This window comes from Hyla sarda, unplaced genomic scaffold (genome assembly GCF_029499605.1).
Source record: "Hyla sarda isolate aHylSar1 unplaced genomic scaffold, aHylSar1.hap1 scaffold_1765, whole genome shotgun sequence".
NCBI classification, from domain to species: domain Eukaryota; kingdom Metazoa; phylum Chordata; class Amphibia; order Anura; family Hylidae; genus Hyla; species Hyla sarda.
Genome location: NW_026608409.1, coordinates 23,606 through 39,024, shown reverse-complemented (window position 1 = coordinate 39,024; position 15,419 = coordinate 23,606). Strand labels below are relative to the sequence as shown.

Genomic DNA, 15,419 nt, shown 5'->3' with positions numbered 1-15,419 from the left:
ATCGCTTCTCGGCCTTTTGGCTAAGATCAAGTGTAGTATCTGTTCTTATCAGTTTAATATCTGATACGTCCCCTATCTGGGGACCATATATTAAATGGATTTTTGAGAACGGGGGCCGATTTCGAAGCTTGCTTCCGTCGCCCTATGCATTGACCCGATATGGCAGTATCTTCGGGTACAGTGCACCACCCCCTTACAGGGTTAAAAAGAAAGATTCCTACTTTCATTGCTACCTGCTTGCTGGCTAGCCAGCTAGCCAGCCCTGTGGGCCTTGCTGCTGCTGCAGCCAAAAAACAAAAGGTGGTGCTGCTGCTGCTTCTGCTGCTTCTGCTTCTGCTTGTGTCTGGCCCCTGTTGGAGCGTCCAGGCACAGGACTTCTGCTGCTGCTGACTAAATGGCCTCCTTAATTGGATCATTTGAGTAGCCAGCACACCTGTGCAGGTAGGGCATGACATGATAGGCAGCTGCCTTGATAGCGGGTGGGTGCTGAATGTTCCTAATTGACAAAATAAGATTAATGCTTATGAAGAAATATAAAATCTCATCCCTTCCCCAATATCGCGCCACACCCCTACCCCTTAATTCCCTGGTTGAACGTGATGGACATATGTCTTTTTTCGACCGTACTAACTATGTAACTATGTAACATAACATGGGGGGGGGGGGGTCTCCTGGCTGTTCACACAGGTGTGTCATTGCTGTACATTGACCATGCATTGCTTCTGTGGTATTGCAAAGGCAAAGACAAATGCTTCCAGCCATCCATTGCACTAATGGATTGGTCATCAGCTGGCTGTCTATGTCCCGCATCAATATAGACCAAAGTACAGAGGGTTAGGCTATGCTATTGTGCACCTACCTGATGCATCAGAAGGTGCGAGGCCCTTGCTAAATTCTGTGCACAGACTTTGAGATCTATGCTTTAGACTGTATCTAAACCTGCTCCAACATGGACTGACATTCTGGCCTACTTTCAGCCGATGCGACTTGTCTGTCGCTGAACAGTCGCTTTTTATGTATTCAGCACCTATGTATAATGTTGTAAAAATGCTCTAGAAGCTAAAGTCGCAGAAATGTCACACATATTTGGCCTGCAACTTTCTGTGCGACAAATTCAGACAGGAAAAATCAGTATAAATCCTTAGAAAATTATCCCCCAGTGTCTCCATCTGCTGGCGGTATTGAATAAGCATTGCTGCACTGATGGGGTATGCATTAGACGAAAAAAAAGAAGAAAAAGAAGAATAATACGCCCAGAAAAGAGGCGAAAAGGAGAAAAACGTAAAAAAACGTGAAAAAAAAGTAAGAGGAAGAGAAGGGAAAAAAAGGTGGAAATGGGTTTAAAAGTGATTTCGGCGGAGAATATATATATATATATATATATATATATATATATATATATATATGCGCACACACACACATAGATATAAACGTATTCTCCGTTGAGATATTGCAGCCGCTGCTGTGTCCAGGCCCAGGAGCCTTAGCACTGTGCTGTGATGTCACTCAATACCACTGACATCACTAGGTGTAAACAACATCTCTCCTTTGCTGTGTATGTGACTATGGAGCTGTTTGGTGATGTCGTCTATTACGGCCTTCATAGAAGCAACAGGAGATTGTTGCATCCATCTTGAACCCTCAGAACTACAGTGCTATGATGTCACTCACTTCCACAGGCCTTGCAGAGTGTAAACAACAACAACCCAGCTTTGTTGTGTATGTAACCAAAGGGATTTGTGATGTCACCTAGAACCTTCACAGCAGCGACAGCTTTATGAGGAGCATCAGCACTGCTCTGCCTGAGCAGAACCATCACCGCCATAGGTTGTCAAATAACCCGGATTTAACCCACACAGGTAAGTCCAATGGGGTGCAGGCATGTCCTCTATGCTTACAGCTTCCCGTGGGTGTTGGTTTGATACCGTTTGGGGACAGCCAAGGAGGCATCTGCAGGCAACAAAGGTAGGTGTGTGCTTGTGTGTGTGTTTCCTATGCAGATCCTAAGCCCAGTGTCACATGCAAGTAGGAGGAGTAAGAAGGGTTCCTGGCAAATCCGGGTTATGGATTGCATTTAAAAAGGCCCCGTGGGAGTGCAATGGGCCCCTGTCTTGCTGCTTAGCAATAATGGTATGGGTTTAGGTTCTGCTGTGTGTACTGGTGGTTGACTGCCCCCCAGCCCAGAGTGTGCATGGAAAATTGTCTGGCAGCCTCCCTGACAGCAAGCAGTGATAGTGCCCATGAAGGGGACCTTGTTGGGCCCGCCCCTTTCACGGTTATCGCTTCTCGGCCTTTTGGCTAAGATCAAGTGTAGTATCTGTTCTTATCAGTTTAATATCTGATACGTCCCCTATCTGGGGACCATATATTAAATGGATTTTTGAGAACGGGGGCCGATTTCGAAGCTTGCTTCCGTCGCCCTATGCATTGACCCGATATGGCAGTATCTTCGGGTACAGTGCACCACCCCCTTACAGGGTTAAAAAGAAAGATTCCTACTTTCATTGCTACCTGCTTGCTGGCTAGCCAGCTAGCCAGCCCTGTGGGCCTTGCTGCTGCTGCAGCCAAAAAACAAAAGGTGGTGCTGCTGCTGCTTCTGCTGCTTCTGCTTCTGCTTGTGTCTGGCCCCTGTTGGAGCGTCCAGGCACAGGACTTCTGCTGCTGCTGACTAAATGGCCTCCTTAATTGGATCATTTGAGTAGCCAGCACACCTGTGCAGGTAGGGCATGACATGATAGGCAGCTGCCTTGATAGCGGGTGGGTGCTGAATGTTCCTAATTGACAAAATAAGATTAATGCTTATGAAGAAATATAAAATCTCATCCCTTCCCCAATATCGCGCCACACCCCTACCCCTTAATTCCCTGGTTGAACGTGATGGACATATGTCTTTTTTCGACCGTACTAACTATGTAACTATGTAACATAACATGGGGGGGGGGGGGGGGGGTCTCCTGGCTGTTCACACAGGTGTGTCATTGCTGTACATTGACCATGCATTGCTTCTGTGGTATTGCAAAGGCAAAGACAAATGCTTCCAGCCATCCATTGCACTAATGGATTGGTCATCAGCTGGCTGTCTATGTCCCGCATCAATATAGACCAAAGTACAGAGGGTTAGGCTATGCTATTGTGCACCTACCTGATGCATCAGAAGGTGCGAGGCCCTTGCTAAATTCTGTGCACAGACTTTGAGATCTATGCTTTAGACTGTATCTAAACCTGCTCCAACATGGACTGACATTCTGGCCTACTTTCAGCCGATGCGACTTGTCTGTCGCTGAACAGTCGCTTTTTATGTATTCAGCACCTATGTATAATGTTGTAAAAATGCTCTAGAAGCTAAAGTCGCAGAAATGTCACACATATTTGGCCTGCAACTTTCTGTGCGACAAATTCAGACAGGAAAAATCAGTATAAATCCTTAGAAAATTATCCCCCAGTGTCTCCATCTGCTGGCGGTATTGAATAAGCATTGCTGCACTGATGGGGTATGCATTAGACGAAAAAAAAGAAGAAAAAGAAGAATAATACGCCCAGAAAAGAGGCGAAAAGGAGAAAAACGTAAAAAAACGTGAAAAAAAAGTAAGAGGAAGAGAAGGGAAAAAAAGGTGGAAATGGGTTTAAAAGTGATTTCGGCGGAGAAATATATATATATATATATATATATATATATATGCGCACACACACACATAGATATAAACGTATTCTCCGTTGAGATATTGCAGCCGCTGCTGTGTCCAGGCCCAGGAGCCTTAGCACTGTGCTGTGATGTCACTCAATACCACTGACATCACTAGGTGTAAACAACATCTCTCCTTTGCTGTGTATGTGACTATGGAGCTGTTTGGTGATGTCGTCTATTACGGCCTTCATAGAAGCAACAGGAGATTGTTGCATCCATCTTGAACCCTCAGAACTACAGTGCTATGATGTCACTCACTTCCACAGGCCTTGCAGAGTGTAAACAACAACAACCCAGCTTTGTTGTGTATGTAACCAAAGGGATTTGTGATGTCACCTAGAACCTTCACAGCAGCGACAGCTTTATGAGGAGCATCAGCACTGCTCTGCCTGAGCAGAACCATCACCGCCATAGGTTGTCAAATAACCCGGATTTAACCCACACAGGTAAGTCCAATGGGGTGCAGGCATGTCCTCTATGCTTACAGCTTCCCGTGGGTGTTGGTTTGATACCGTTTGGGGACAGCCAAGGAGGCATCTGCAGGCAACAAAGGTAGGTGTGTGCTTGTGTGTGTGTTTCCTATGCAGATCCTAAGCCCAGTGTCACATGCAAGTAGGAGGAGTAAGAAGGGTTCCTGGCAAATCCGGGTTATGGATTGCATTTAAAAAGGCCCCGTGGGAGTGCAATGGGCCCCTGTCTTGCTGCTTAGCAATAATGGTATGGGTTTAGGTTCTGCTGTGTGTACTGGTGGTTGACTGCCCCCCAGCCCAGAGTGTGCATGGAAAATTGTCTGGCAGCCTCCCTGACAGCAAGCAGTGATAGTGCCCATGAAGGGGACCTTGTTGGGCCCGCCCCTTTCACGGTTATCGCTTCTCGGCCTTTTGGCTAAGATCAAGTGTAGTATCTGTTCTTATCAGTTTAATATCTGATACGTCCCCTATCTGGGGACCATATATTAAATGGATTTTTGAGAACGGGGGCCGATTTCGAAGCTTGCTTCCGTCGCCCTATGCATTGACCCGATATGGCAGTATCTTCGGGTACAGTGCACCACCCCCTTACAGGGTTAAAAAGAAAGATTCCTACTTTCATTGCTACCTGCTTGCTGGCTAGCCAGCTAGCCAGCCCTGTGGGCCTTGCTGCTGCTGCAGCCAAAAAACAAAAGGTGGTGCTGCTGCTGCTTCTGCTGCTTCTGCTTCTGCTTGTGTCTGGCCCCTGTTGGAGCGTCCAGGCACAGGACTTCTGCTGCTGCTGACTAAATGGCCTCCTTAATTGGATCATTTGAGTAGCCAGCACACCTGTGCAGGTAGGGCATGACATGATAGGCAGCTGCCTTGATAGCGGGTGGGTGCTGAATGTTCCTAATTGACAAAATAAGATTAATGCTTATGAAGAAATATAAAATCTCATCCCTTCCCCAATATCGCGCCACACCCCTACCCCTTAATTCCCTGGTTGAACGTGATGGACATATGTCTTTTTTCGACCGTACTAACTATGTAACTATGTAACATAACATGGGGGGGGGGGGGGGGGGGGTCTCCTGGCTGTTCACACAGGTGTGTCATTGCTGTACATTGACCATGCATTGCTTCTGTGGTATTGCAAAGGCAAAGACAAATGCTTCCAGCCATCCATTGCACTAATGGATTGGTCATCAGCTGGCTGTCTATGTCCCGCATCAATATAGACCAAAGTACAGAGGGTTAGGCTATGCTATTGTGCACCTACCTGATGCATCAGAAGGTGCGAGGCCCTTGCTAAATTCTGTGCACAGACTTTGAGATCTATGCTTTAGACTGTATCTAAACCTGCTCCAACATGGACTGACATTCTGGCCTACTTTCAGCCGATGCGACTTGTCTGTCGCTGAACAGTCGCTTTTTATGTATTCAGCACCTATGTATAATGTTGTAAAAATGCTCTAGAAGCTAAAGTCGCAGAAATGTCACACATATTTGGCCTGCAACTTTCTGTGCGACAAATTCAGACAGGAAAAATCAGTATAAATCCTTAGAAAATTATCCCCCAGTGTCTCCATCTGCTGGCGGTATTGAATAAGCATTGCTGCACTGATGGGGTATGCATTAGACGAAAAAAAAGAAGAAAAAGAAGAATAATACGCCCAGAAAAGAGGCGAAAAGGAGAAAAACGTAAAAAAACGTGAAAAAAAAGTAAGAGGAAGAGAAGGGAAAAAAAGGTGGAAATGGGTTTAAAAGTGATTTCGGCGGAGAAATATATATATATATATATATATATATATATATATATATATATATATGCGCACACACACACATAGATATAAACGTATTCTCCGTTGAGATATTGCAGCCGCTGCTGTGTCCAGGCCCAGGAGCCTTAGCACTGTGCTGTGATGTCACTCAATACCACTGACATCACTAGGTGTAAACAACATCTCTCCTTTGCTGTGTATGTGACTATGGAGCTGTTTGGTGATGTCGTCTATTACGGCCTTCATAGAAGCAACAGGAGATTGTTGCATCCATCTTGAACCCTCAGAACTACAGTGCTATGATGTCACTCACTTCCACAGGCCTTGCAGAGTGTAAACAACAACAACCCAGCTTTGTTGTGTATGTAACCAAAGGGATTTGTGATGTCACCTAGAACCTTCACAGCAGCGACAGCTTTATGAGGAGCATCAGCACTGCTCTGCCTGAGCAGAACCATCACCGCCATAGGTTGTCAAATAACCCGGATTTAACCCACACAGGTAAGTCCAATGGGGTGCAGGCATGTCCTCTATGCTTACAGCTTCCCGTGGGTGTTGGTTTGATACCGTTTGGGGACAGCCAAGGAGGCATCTGCAGGCAACAAAGGTAGGTGTGTGCTTGTGTGTGTGTTTCCTATGCAGATCCTAAGCCCAGTGTCACATGCAAGTAGGAGGAGTAAGAAGGGTTCCTGGCAAATCCGGGTTATGGATTGCATTTAAAAAGGCCCCGTGGGAGTGCAATGGGCCCCTGTCTTGCTGCTTAGCAATAATGGTATGGGTTTAGGTTCTGCTGTGTGTACTGGTGGTTGACTGCCCCCCAGCCCAGAGTGTGCATGGAAAATTGTCTGGCAGCCTCCCTGACAGCAAGCAGTGATAGTGCCCATGAAGGGGACCTTGTTGGGCCCGCCCCTTTCACGGTTATCGCTTCTCGGCCTTTTGGCTAAGATCAAGTGTAGTATCTGTTCTTATCAGTTTAATATCTGATACGTCCCCTATCTGGGGACCATATATTAAATGGATTTTTGAGAACGGGGGCCGATTTCGAAGCTTGCTTCCGTCGCCCTATGCATTGACCCGATATGGCAGTATCTTCGGGTACAGTGCACCACCCCCTTACAGGGTTAAAAAGAAAGATTCCTACTTTCATTGCTACCTGCTTGCTGGCTAGCCAGCTAGCCAGCCCTGTGGGCCTTGCTGCTGCTGCAGCCAAAAAACAAAAGGTGGTGCTGCTGCTGCTTCTGCTGCTTCTGCTTCTGCTTGTGTCTGGCCCCTGTTGGAGCGTCCAGGCACAGGACTTCTGCTGCTGCTGACTAAATGGCCTCCTTAATTGGATCATTTGAGTAGCCAGCACACCTGTGCAGGTAGGGCATGACATGATAGGCAGCTGCCTTGATAGCGGGTGGGTGCTGAATGTTCCTAATTGACAAAATAAGATTAATGCTTATGAAGAAATATAAAATCTCATCCCTTCCCCAATATCGCGCCACACCCCTACCCCTTAATTCCCTGGTTGAACGTGATGGACATATGTCTTTTTTCGACCGTACTAACTATGTAACTATGTAACATAACATGGGGGGGGGGGGGGGGGGGGTCTCCTGGCTGTTCACACAGGTGTGTCATTGCTGCTGTACATTGACCATGCATTGCTTCTGTGGTATTGCAAAGGCAAAGACAAATGCTTCCAGCCATCCATTGCACTAATGGATTGGTCATCAGCTGGCTGTCTATGTCCCGCATCAATATAGACCAAAGTACAGAGGGTTAGGCTATGCTATTGTGCACCTACCTGATGCATCAGAAGGTGCGAGGCCCTTGCTAAATTCTGTGCACAGACTTTGAGATCTATGCTTTAGACTGTATCTAAACCTGCTCCAACATGGACTGACATTCTGGCCTACTTTCAGCCGATGCGACTTGTCTGTCGCTGAACAGTCGCTTTTTATGTATTCAGCACCTATGTATAATGTTGTAAAAATGCTCTAGAAGCTAAAGTCGCAGAAATGTCACACATATTTGGCCTGCAACTTTCTGTGCGACAAATTCAGACAGGAAAAATCAGTATAAATCCTTAGAAAATTATCCCCCAGTGTCTCCATCTGCTGGCGGTATTGAATAAGCATTGCTGCACTGATGGGGTATGCATTAGACGAAAAAAAAGAAGAAAAAGAAGAATAATACGCCCAGAAAAGAGGCGAAAAGGAGAAAAACGTAAAAAAACGTGAAAAAAAAGTAAGAGGAAGAGAAGGGAAAAAAAGGTGGAAATGGGTTTAAAAGTGATTTCGGCGGAGAATATATATATATATATATATATATATATATATATATATATATATGCGCACACACACACATAGATATAAACGTATTCTCCGTTGAGATATTGCAGCCGCTGCTGTGTCCAGGCCCAGGAGCCTTAGCACTGTGCTGTGATGTCACTCAATACCACTGACATCACTAGGTGTAAACAACATCTCTCCTTTGCTGTGTATGTGACTATGGAGCTGTTTGGTGATGTCGTCTATTACGGCCTTCATAGAAGCAACAGGAGATTGTTGCATCCATCTTGAACCCTCAGAACTACAGTGCTATGATGTCACTCACTTCCACAGGCCTTGCAGAGTGTAAACAACAACAACCCAGCTTTGTTGTGTATGTAACCAAAGGGATTTGTGATGTCACCTAGAACCTTCACAGCAGCGACAGCTTTATGAGGAGCATCAGCACTGCTCTGCCTGAGCAGAACCATCACCGCCATAGGTTGTCAAATAACCCGGATTTAACCCACACAGGTAAGTCCAATGGGGTGCAGGCATGTCCTCTATGCTTACAGCTTCCCGTGGGTGTTGGTTTGATACCGTTTGGGGACAGCCAAGGAGGCATCTGCAGGCAACAAAGGTAGGTGTGTGCTTGTGTGTGTGTTTCCTATGCAGATCCTAAGCCCAGTGTCACATGCAAGTAGGAGGAGTAAGAAGGGTTCCTGGCAAATCCGGGTTATGGATTGCATTTAAAAAGGCCCCGTGGGAGTGCAATGGGCCCCTGTCTTGCTGCTTAGCAATAATGGTATGGGTTTAGGTTCTGCTGTGTGTACTGGTGGTTGACTGCCCCCCAGCCCAGAGTGTGCATGGAAAATTGTCTGGCAGCCTCCCTGACAGCAAGCAGTGATAGTGCCCATGAAGGGGACCTTGTTGGGCCCGCCCCTTTCACGATTATCGCTTCTCGGCCTTTTGGCTAAGATCAAGTGTAGTATCTGTTCTTATCAGTTTAATATCTGATACGTCCCCTATCTGGGGACCATATATTAAATGGATTTTTGAGAACGGGGGCCGATTTCGAAGCTTGCTTCCGTCGCCCTATGCATTGACCCGATATGGCAGTATCTTCGGGTACAGTGCACCACCCCCTTACAGGGTTAAAAAGAAAGATTCCTACTTTCATTGCTACCTGCTTGCTGGCTAGCCAGCTAGCCAGCCCTGTGGGCCTTGCTGCTGCTGCAGCCAAAAAACAAAAGGTGGTGCTGCTGCTGCTTCTGCTGCTTCTGCTTCTGCTTGTGTCTGGCCCCTGTTGGAGCGTCCAGGCACAGGACTTCTGCTGCTGCTGACTAAATGGCCTCCTTAATTGGATCATTTGAGTAGCCAGCACACCTGTGCAGGTAGGGCATGACATGATAGGCAGCTGCCTTGATAGCGGGTGGGTGCTGAATGTTCCTAATTGACAAAATAAGATTAATGCTTATGAAGAAATATAAAATCTCATCCCTTCCCCAATATCGCGCCACACCCCTACCCCTTAATTCCCTGGTTGAACGTGATGGACATATGTCTTTTTTCGACCGTACTAACTATGTAACTATGTAACATAACATGGGGGGGGGGGGGGGGGGTCTCCTGGCTGTTCACACAGGTGTGTCATTGCTGTACATTGACCATGCATTGCTTCTGTGGTATTGCAAAGGCAAAGACAAATGCTTCCAGCCATCCATTGCACTAATGGATTGGTCATCAGCTGGCTGTCTATGTCCCGCATCAATATAGACCAAAGTACAGAGGGTTAGGCTATGCTATTGTGCACCTACCTGATGCATCAGAAGGTGCGAGGCCCTTGCTAAATTCTGTGCACAGACTTTGAGATCTATGCTTTAGACTGTATCTAAACCTGCTCCAACATGGACTGACATTCTGGCCTACTTTCAGCCGATGCGACTTGTCTGTCGCTGAACAGTCGCTTTTTATGTATTCAGCACCTATGTATAATGTTGTAAAAATGCTCTAGAAGCTAAAGTCGCAGAAATGTCACACATATTTGGCCTGCAACTTTCTGTGCGACAAATTCAGACAGGAAAAATCAGTATAAATCCTTAGAAAATTATCCCCCAGTGTCTCCATCTGCTGGCGGTATTGAATAAGCATTGCTGCACTGATGGGGTATGCATTAGACGAAAAAAAAGAAGAAAAAGAAGAATAATACGCCCAGAAAAGAGGCGAAAAGGAGAAAAACGTAAAAAAACGTGAAAAAAAAGTAAGAGGAAGAGAAGGGAAAAAAAGGTGGAAATGGGTTTAAAAGTGATTTCGGCGGAGAAATATATATATATATATATATATATATATATATATATATATATGCGCACACACACACATAGATATAAACGTATTCTCCGTTGAGATATTGCAGCCGCTGCTGTGTCCAGGCCCAGGAGCCTTAGCACTGTGCTGTGATGTCACTCAATACCACTGACATCACTAGGTGTAAACAACATCTCTCCTTTGCTGTGTATGTGACTATGGAGCTGTTTGGTGATGTCGTCTATTACGGCCTTCATAGAAGCAACAGGAGATTGTTGCATCCATCTTGAACCCTCAGAACTACAGTGCTATGATGTCACTCACTTCCACAGGCCTTGCAGAGTGTAAACAACAACAACCCAGCTTTGTTGTGTATGTAACCAAAGGGATTTGTGATGTCACCTAGAACCTTCACAGCAGCGACAGCTTTATGAGGAGCATCAGCACTGCTCTGCCTGAGCAGAACCATCACCGCCATAGGTTGTCAAATAACCCGGATTTAACCCACACAGGTAAGTCCAATGGGGTGCAGGCATGTCCTCTATGCTTACAGCTTCCCGTGGGTGTTGGTTTGATACCGTTTGGGGACAGCCAAGGAGGCATCTGCAGGCAACAAAGGTAGGTGTGTGCTTGTGTGTGTGTTTCCTATGCAGATCCTAAGCCCAGTGTCACATGCAAGTAGGAGGAGTAAGAAGGGTTCCTGGCAAATCCGGGTTATGGATTGCATTTAAAAAGGCCCCGTGGGAGTGCAATGGGCCCCTGTCTTGCTGCTTAGCAATAATGGTATGGGTTTAGGTTCTGCTGTGTGTACTGGTGGTTGACTGCCCCCCAGCCCAGAGTGTGCATGGAAAATTGTCTGGCAGCCTCCCTGACAGCAAGCAGTGATAGTGCCCATGAAGGGGACCTTGTCGGGCCCGCCCCTTTCACGGTTATCGCTTCTCGGCCTTTTGGCTAAGATCAAGTGTAGTATCTGTTCTTATCAGTTTAATATCTGATACGTCCCCTATCTGGGGACCATATATTAAATGGATTTTTGAGAACGGGGGCCGATTTCGAAGCTTGCTTCCGTCGCCCTATGCATTGACCCGATATGGCAGTATCTTCGGGTACAGTGCACCACCCCCTTACAGGGTTAAAAAGAAAGATTCCTACTTTCATTGCTACCTGCTTGCTGGCTAGCCAGCTAGCCAGCCCTGTGGGCCTTGCTGCTGCTGCAGCCAAAAAACAAAAGGTGGTGCTGCTGCTGCTTCTGCTGCTTCTGCTTCTGCTTGTGTCTGGCCCCTGTTGGAGCGTCCAGGCACAGGACTTCTGCTGCTGCTGACTAAATGGCCTCCTTAATTGGATCATTTGAGTAGCCAGCACACCTGTGCAGGTAGGGCATGACATGATAGGCAGCTGCCTTGATAGCGGGTGGGTGCTGAATGTTCCTAATTGACAAAATAAGATTAATGCTTATGAAGAAATATAAAATCTCATCCCTTCCCCAATATCGCGCCACACCCCTACCCCTTAATTCCCTGGTTGAACGTGATGGACATATGTCTTTTTTCGACCGTACTAACTATGTAACTATGTAACATAACATGGGGGGGGGGGGGGGGGGGGTCTCCTGGCTGTTCACACAGGTGTGTCATTGCTGTACATTGACCATGCATTGCTTCTGTGGTATTGCAAAGGCAAAGACAAATGCTTCCAGCCATCCATTGCACTAATGGATTGGTCATCAGCTGGCTGTCTATGTCCCGCATCAATATAGACCAAAGTACAGAGGGTTAGGCTATGCTATTGTGCACCTACCTGATGCATCAGAAGGTGCGAGGCCCTTGCTAAATTCTGTGCACAGACTTTGAGATCTATGCTTTAGACTGTATCTAAACCTGCTCCAACATGGACTGACATTCTGGCCTACTTTCAGCCGATGCGACTTGTCTGTCGCTGAACAGTCGCTTTTTATGTATTCAGCACCTATGTATAATGTTGTAAAAATGCTCTAGAAGCTAAAGTCGCAGAAATGTCACACATATTTGGCCTGCAACTTTCTGTGCGACAAATTCAGACAGGAAAAATCAGTATAAATCCTTAGAAAATTATCCCCCAGTGTCTCCATCTGCTGGCGGTATTGAATAAGCATTGCTGCACTGATGGGGTATGCATTAGACGAAAAAAAAGAAGAAAAAGAAGAATAATACGCCCAGAAAAGAGGCGAAAAGGAGAAAAACGTAAAAAAACGTGAAAAAAAAGTAAGAGGAAGAGAAGGGAAAAAAAGGTGGAAATGGGTTTAAAAGTGATTTCGGCGGAGAAATATATATATATATATATATATATATATATATATATATATATATGCGCACACACACACATAGATATAAACGTATTCTCCGTTGAGATATTGCAGCCGCTGCTGTGTCCAGGCCCAGGAGCCTTAGCACTGTGCTGTGATGTCACTCAATACCACTGACATCACTAGGTGTAAACAACATCTCTCCTTTGCTGTGTATGTGACTATGGAGCTGTTTGGTGATGTCGTCTATTACGGCCTTCATAGAAGCAACAGGAGATTGTTGCATCCATCTTGAACCCTCAGAACTACAGTGCTATGATGTCACTCACTTCCACAGGCCTTGCAGAGTGTAAACAACAACAACCCAGCTTTGTTGTGTATGTAACCAAAGGGATTTGTGATGTCACCTAGAACCTTCACAGCAGCGACAGCTTTATGAGGAGCATCAGCACTGCTCTGCCTGAGCAGAACCATCACCGCCATAGGTTGTCAAATAACCCGGATTTAACCCACACAGGTAAGTCCAATGGGGTGCAGGCATGTCCTCTATGCTTACAGCTTCCCGTGGGTGTTGGTTTGATACCGTTTGGGGACAGCCAAGGAGGCATCTGCAGGCAACAAAGGTAGGTGTGTGCTTGTGTGTGTGTTTCCTATGCAGATCCTAAGCCCAGTGTCACATGCAAGTAGGAGGAGTAAGAAGGGTTCCTGGCAAATCCGGGTTATGGATTGCATTTAAAAAGGCCCCGTGGGAGTGCAATGGGCCCCTGTCTTGCTGCTTAGCAATAATGGTATGGGTTTAGGTTCTGCTGTGTGTACTGGTGGTTGACTGCCCCCCAGCCCAGAGTGTGCATGGAAAATTGTCTGGCAGCCTCCCTGACAGCAAGCAGTGATAGTGCCCATGAAGGGGACCTTGTTGGGCCCGCCCCTTTCACGGTTATCGCTTCTCGGCCTTTTGGCTAAGATCAAGTGTAGTAATACAGGAGATCTGGTCAGAAGGTACTCGGGTACCCCTCTCCTCGGCCTTGTGGGATCGCCCAGGTTTATTGCCTGGGCTTCACCCACTTGTTGCTATTGGGGAGAGGGCCTAGTCCCAGGGTAACGAGTAGCGATCGCCTCTCAAGACCTTCGGGTGGAGAGAGGTTAGAACCATGGATGATGATCCGGATCCAGGTTCTGTGCCGGCATACGCAAGGATCAAAAACACCGTGAGAGTCATTCTCACGGATGATACCAAAAGGGCGGACGATTTGAAATTCGTAGTAGAGGACGTGCTCGGAGGAGTTTTCGGAATACAGAAGGGCGAGATATTGGCAATCCAGGACTACCCGAAGCGTAAAATTTTTGATGTGACGTTCACACAAAATGGCATCCACAGAGATTTTGTTACCAGAGCTGCTGCGAGTAAAGACAAAAAGCTTCAGGGTGTCCGGATTATTGAGCACGTTCTAGACGATATTAAGCTGGTGGTAGTAAAGATGTATTCCCCTTTCGCCAACCTACACGATGTTGAGTTGTTTTTACAAGTCTATTTTAGTAAGGTTGAGTGCAGAGGAAAAATCATGAACAGCTGTGGCATCTGGACATCTAAGTGGAGATTTCAGGTTACATGCAAAAAAGATGACAGATTGCCAGGGGGAATACAACTACCACCAGCTCGTTTTAAAATAAATAATATGTGTGGCGACCTCTTTTATGCGGGGATGCCAAGCTACTGCAGGAAGTGTCACAGATATGGACACACAAAAGAAAACTGTGAAAGTACATGCAAAAAATGTGGTAGCACACAGCACGAGACAGAGAAATGCACAAGAGGAGGGAGGTGCAATTTCTGTCAACAATTCGGTCACCTTTTCTCCTCTTGTCCCCACAGACATAGGACGGAGCAGCAGTGGCAACCCTGGAGGCAGCAAGGACAGCAACCGGGACACCAGCCGAGGCAAGCAGAGCCAGTGATTACCCCCCCACAAGAGGTAAGCGGTGAGATGGAGAAGGAGAAAGACCCCCCTCAGGCAAAAGGAGGGGACCCTAAAGAGCAGAGGATGGCCAAAAAACGTGCAAGTGGTGAAAAAACTGGCCCCCAGGAGCATGCTGGGTTAAGAGAGGAGCGGACGGCGGCCGAATCCGCTCCTCAGCAACCTCTGGCTCAGGGTCCCCCTGAGAGCGATGATCCGGGTGGAGAGGTGAAGGTTAAAAGGCGGAGGGGCTCCAGAAGACTCTATTCGGAGGCGGTCCAGGGGGAGCCGATGGAAGTACCTGCGGATGCAGGGAACCCAAGTGACGTTCCTCCACAGGTCCCCATAGGGGATACCCCCCCTCCTCCCTGCCAGGAGGAGGTTTCAGGGGTGACCGTCTCTGAGGTACCAGAGACGGAACTAAGTGAACACCCGACCCCTATGGAGGGGCAAGAGGTGGAAGAACCCAATGAGTCTGGAGCCCTGATTGCCAGGATGCCCGAGAACAACTATGCCTCAATCATGATGGAGGAGGGGGGTCGGCTGAGTGATGGTGCCTCCTCTCCTGCTTCCTCTATGCGTACAATTGAGTCAGATTTTGGGGGGTATGAGGCTTCGGAGGGGGAATCAGAGGTGTAAGACGTTTTCTTGTACATTCCCATGGCTGAGTTGTCCGGTCTGTCCTTGAACGTGAGAAGTGTGAGCGCCA

General features: G+C 47.0%; 6 non-coding genes and 1 pseudogene across 6 annotated transcripts; all 7 read left to right on the top strand.

The window, feature by feature from the left end:
* Positions 1 to 191, top strand: LOC130313436 (U2 spliceosomal RNA). Its single transcript, XR_008861360.1, has one exon. It is a non-coding gene; the product is annotated as a U2 spliceosomal RNA (small nuclear RNA).
* Positions 192 to 2,278: 2,087 nt separating this feature from the next.
* On the top strand, positions 2,279 to 2,469 carry LOC130313435 (U2 spliceosomal RNA). Its single transcript, XR_008861359.1, has one exon. It is a non-coding gene; the product is annotated as a U2 spliceosomal RNA (small nuclear RNA).
* A 2,081-nt stretch (positions 2,470 to 4,550) lies between these two features.
* On the top strand, positions 4,551 to 4,741 carry LOC130313434 (U2 spliceosomal RNA). The gene has a single exon (XR_008861358.1). It is a non-coding gene; the product is annotated as a U2 spliceosomal RNA (small nuclear RNA).
* Positions 4,742 to 6,838: 2,097 nt separating this feature from the next.
* On the top strand, positions 6,839 to 7,029 carry LOC130313433 (U2 spliceosomal RNA). Its single transcript, XR_008861357.1, has one exon. It is a non-coding gene; the product is annotated as a U2 spliceosomal RNA (small nuclear RNA).
* A 2,097-nt stretch (positions 7,030 to 9,126) lies between these two features.
* LOC130313431 (U2 spliceosomal RNA) lies at positions 9,127 to 9,317 on the top strand. The gene has a single exon (XR_008861356.1). It is a non-coding gene; the product is annotated as a U2 spliceosomal RNA (small nuclear RNA).
* Positions 9,318 to 11,408: 2,091 nt separating this feature from the next.
* LOC130313430 (U2 spliceosomal RNA) lies at positions 11,409 to 11,599 on the top strand. The gene has a single exon (XR_008861355.1). It is a non-coding gene; the product is annotated as a U2 spliceosomal RNA (small nuclear RNA).
* A 2,095-nt stretch (positions 11,600 to 13,694) lies between these two features.
* On the top strand, positions 13,695 to 13,827 carry LOC130313452 (U2 spliceosomal RNA; annotated as a pseudogene).
* The last annotated feature ends 1,592 nt before the right edge of the window (positions 13,828 to 15,419 follow it).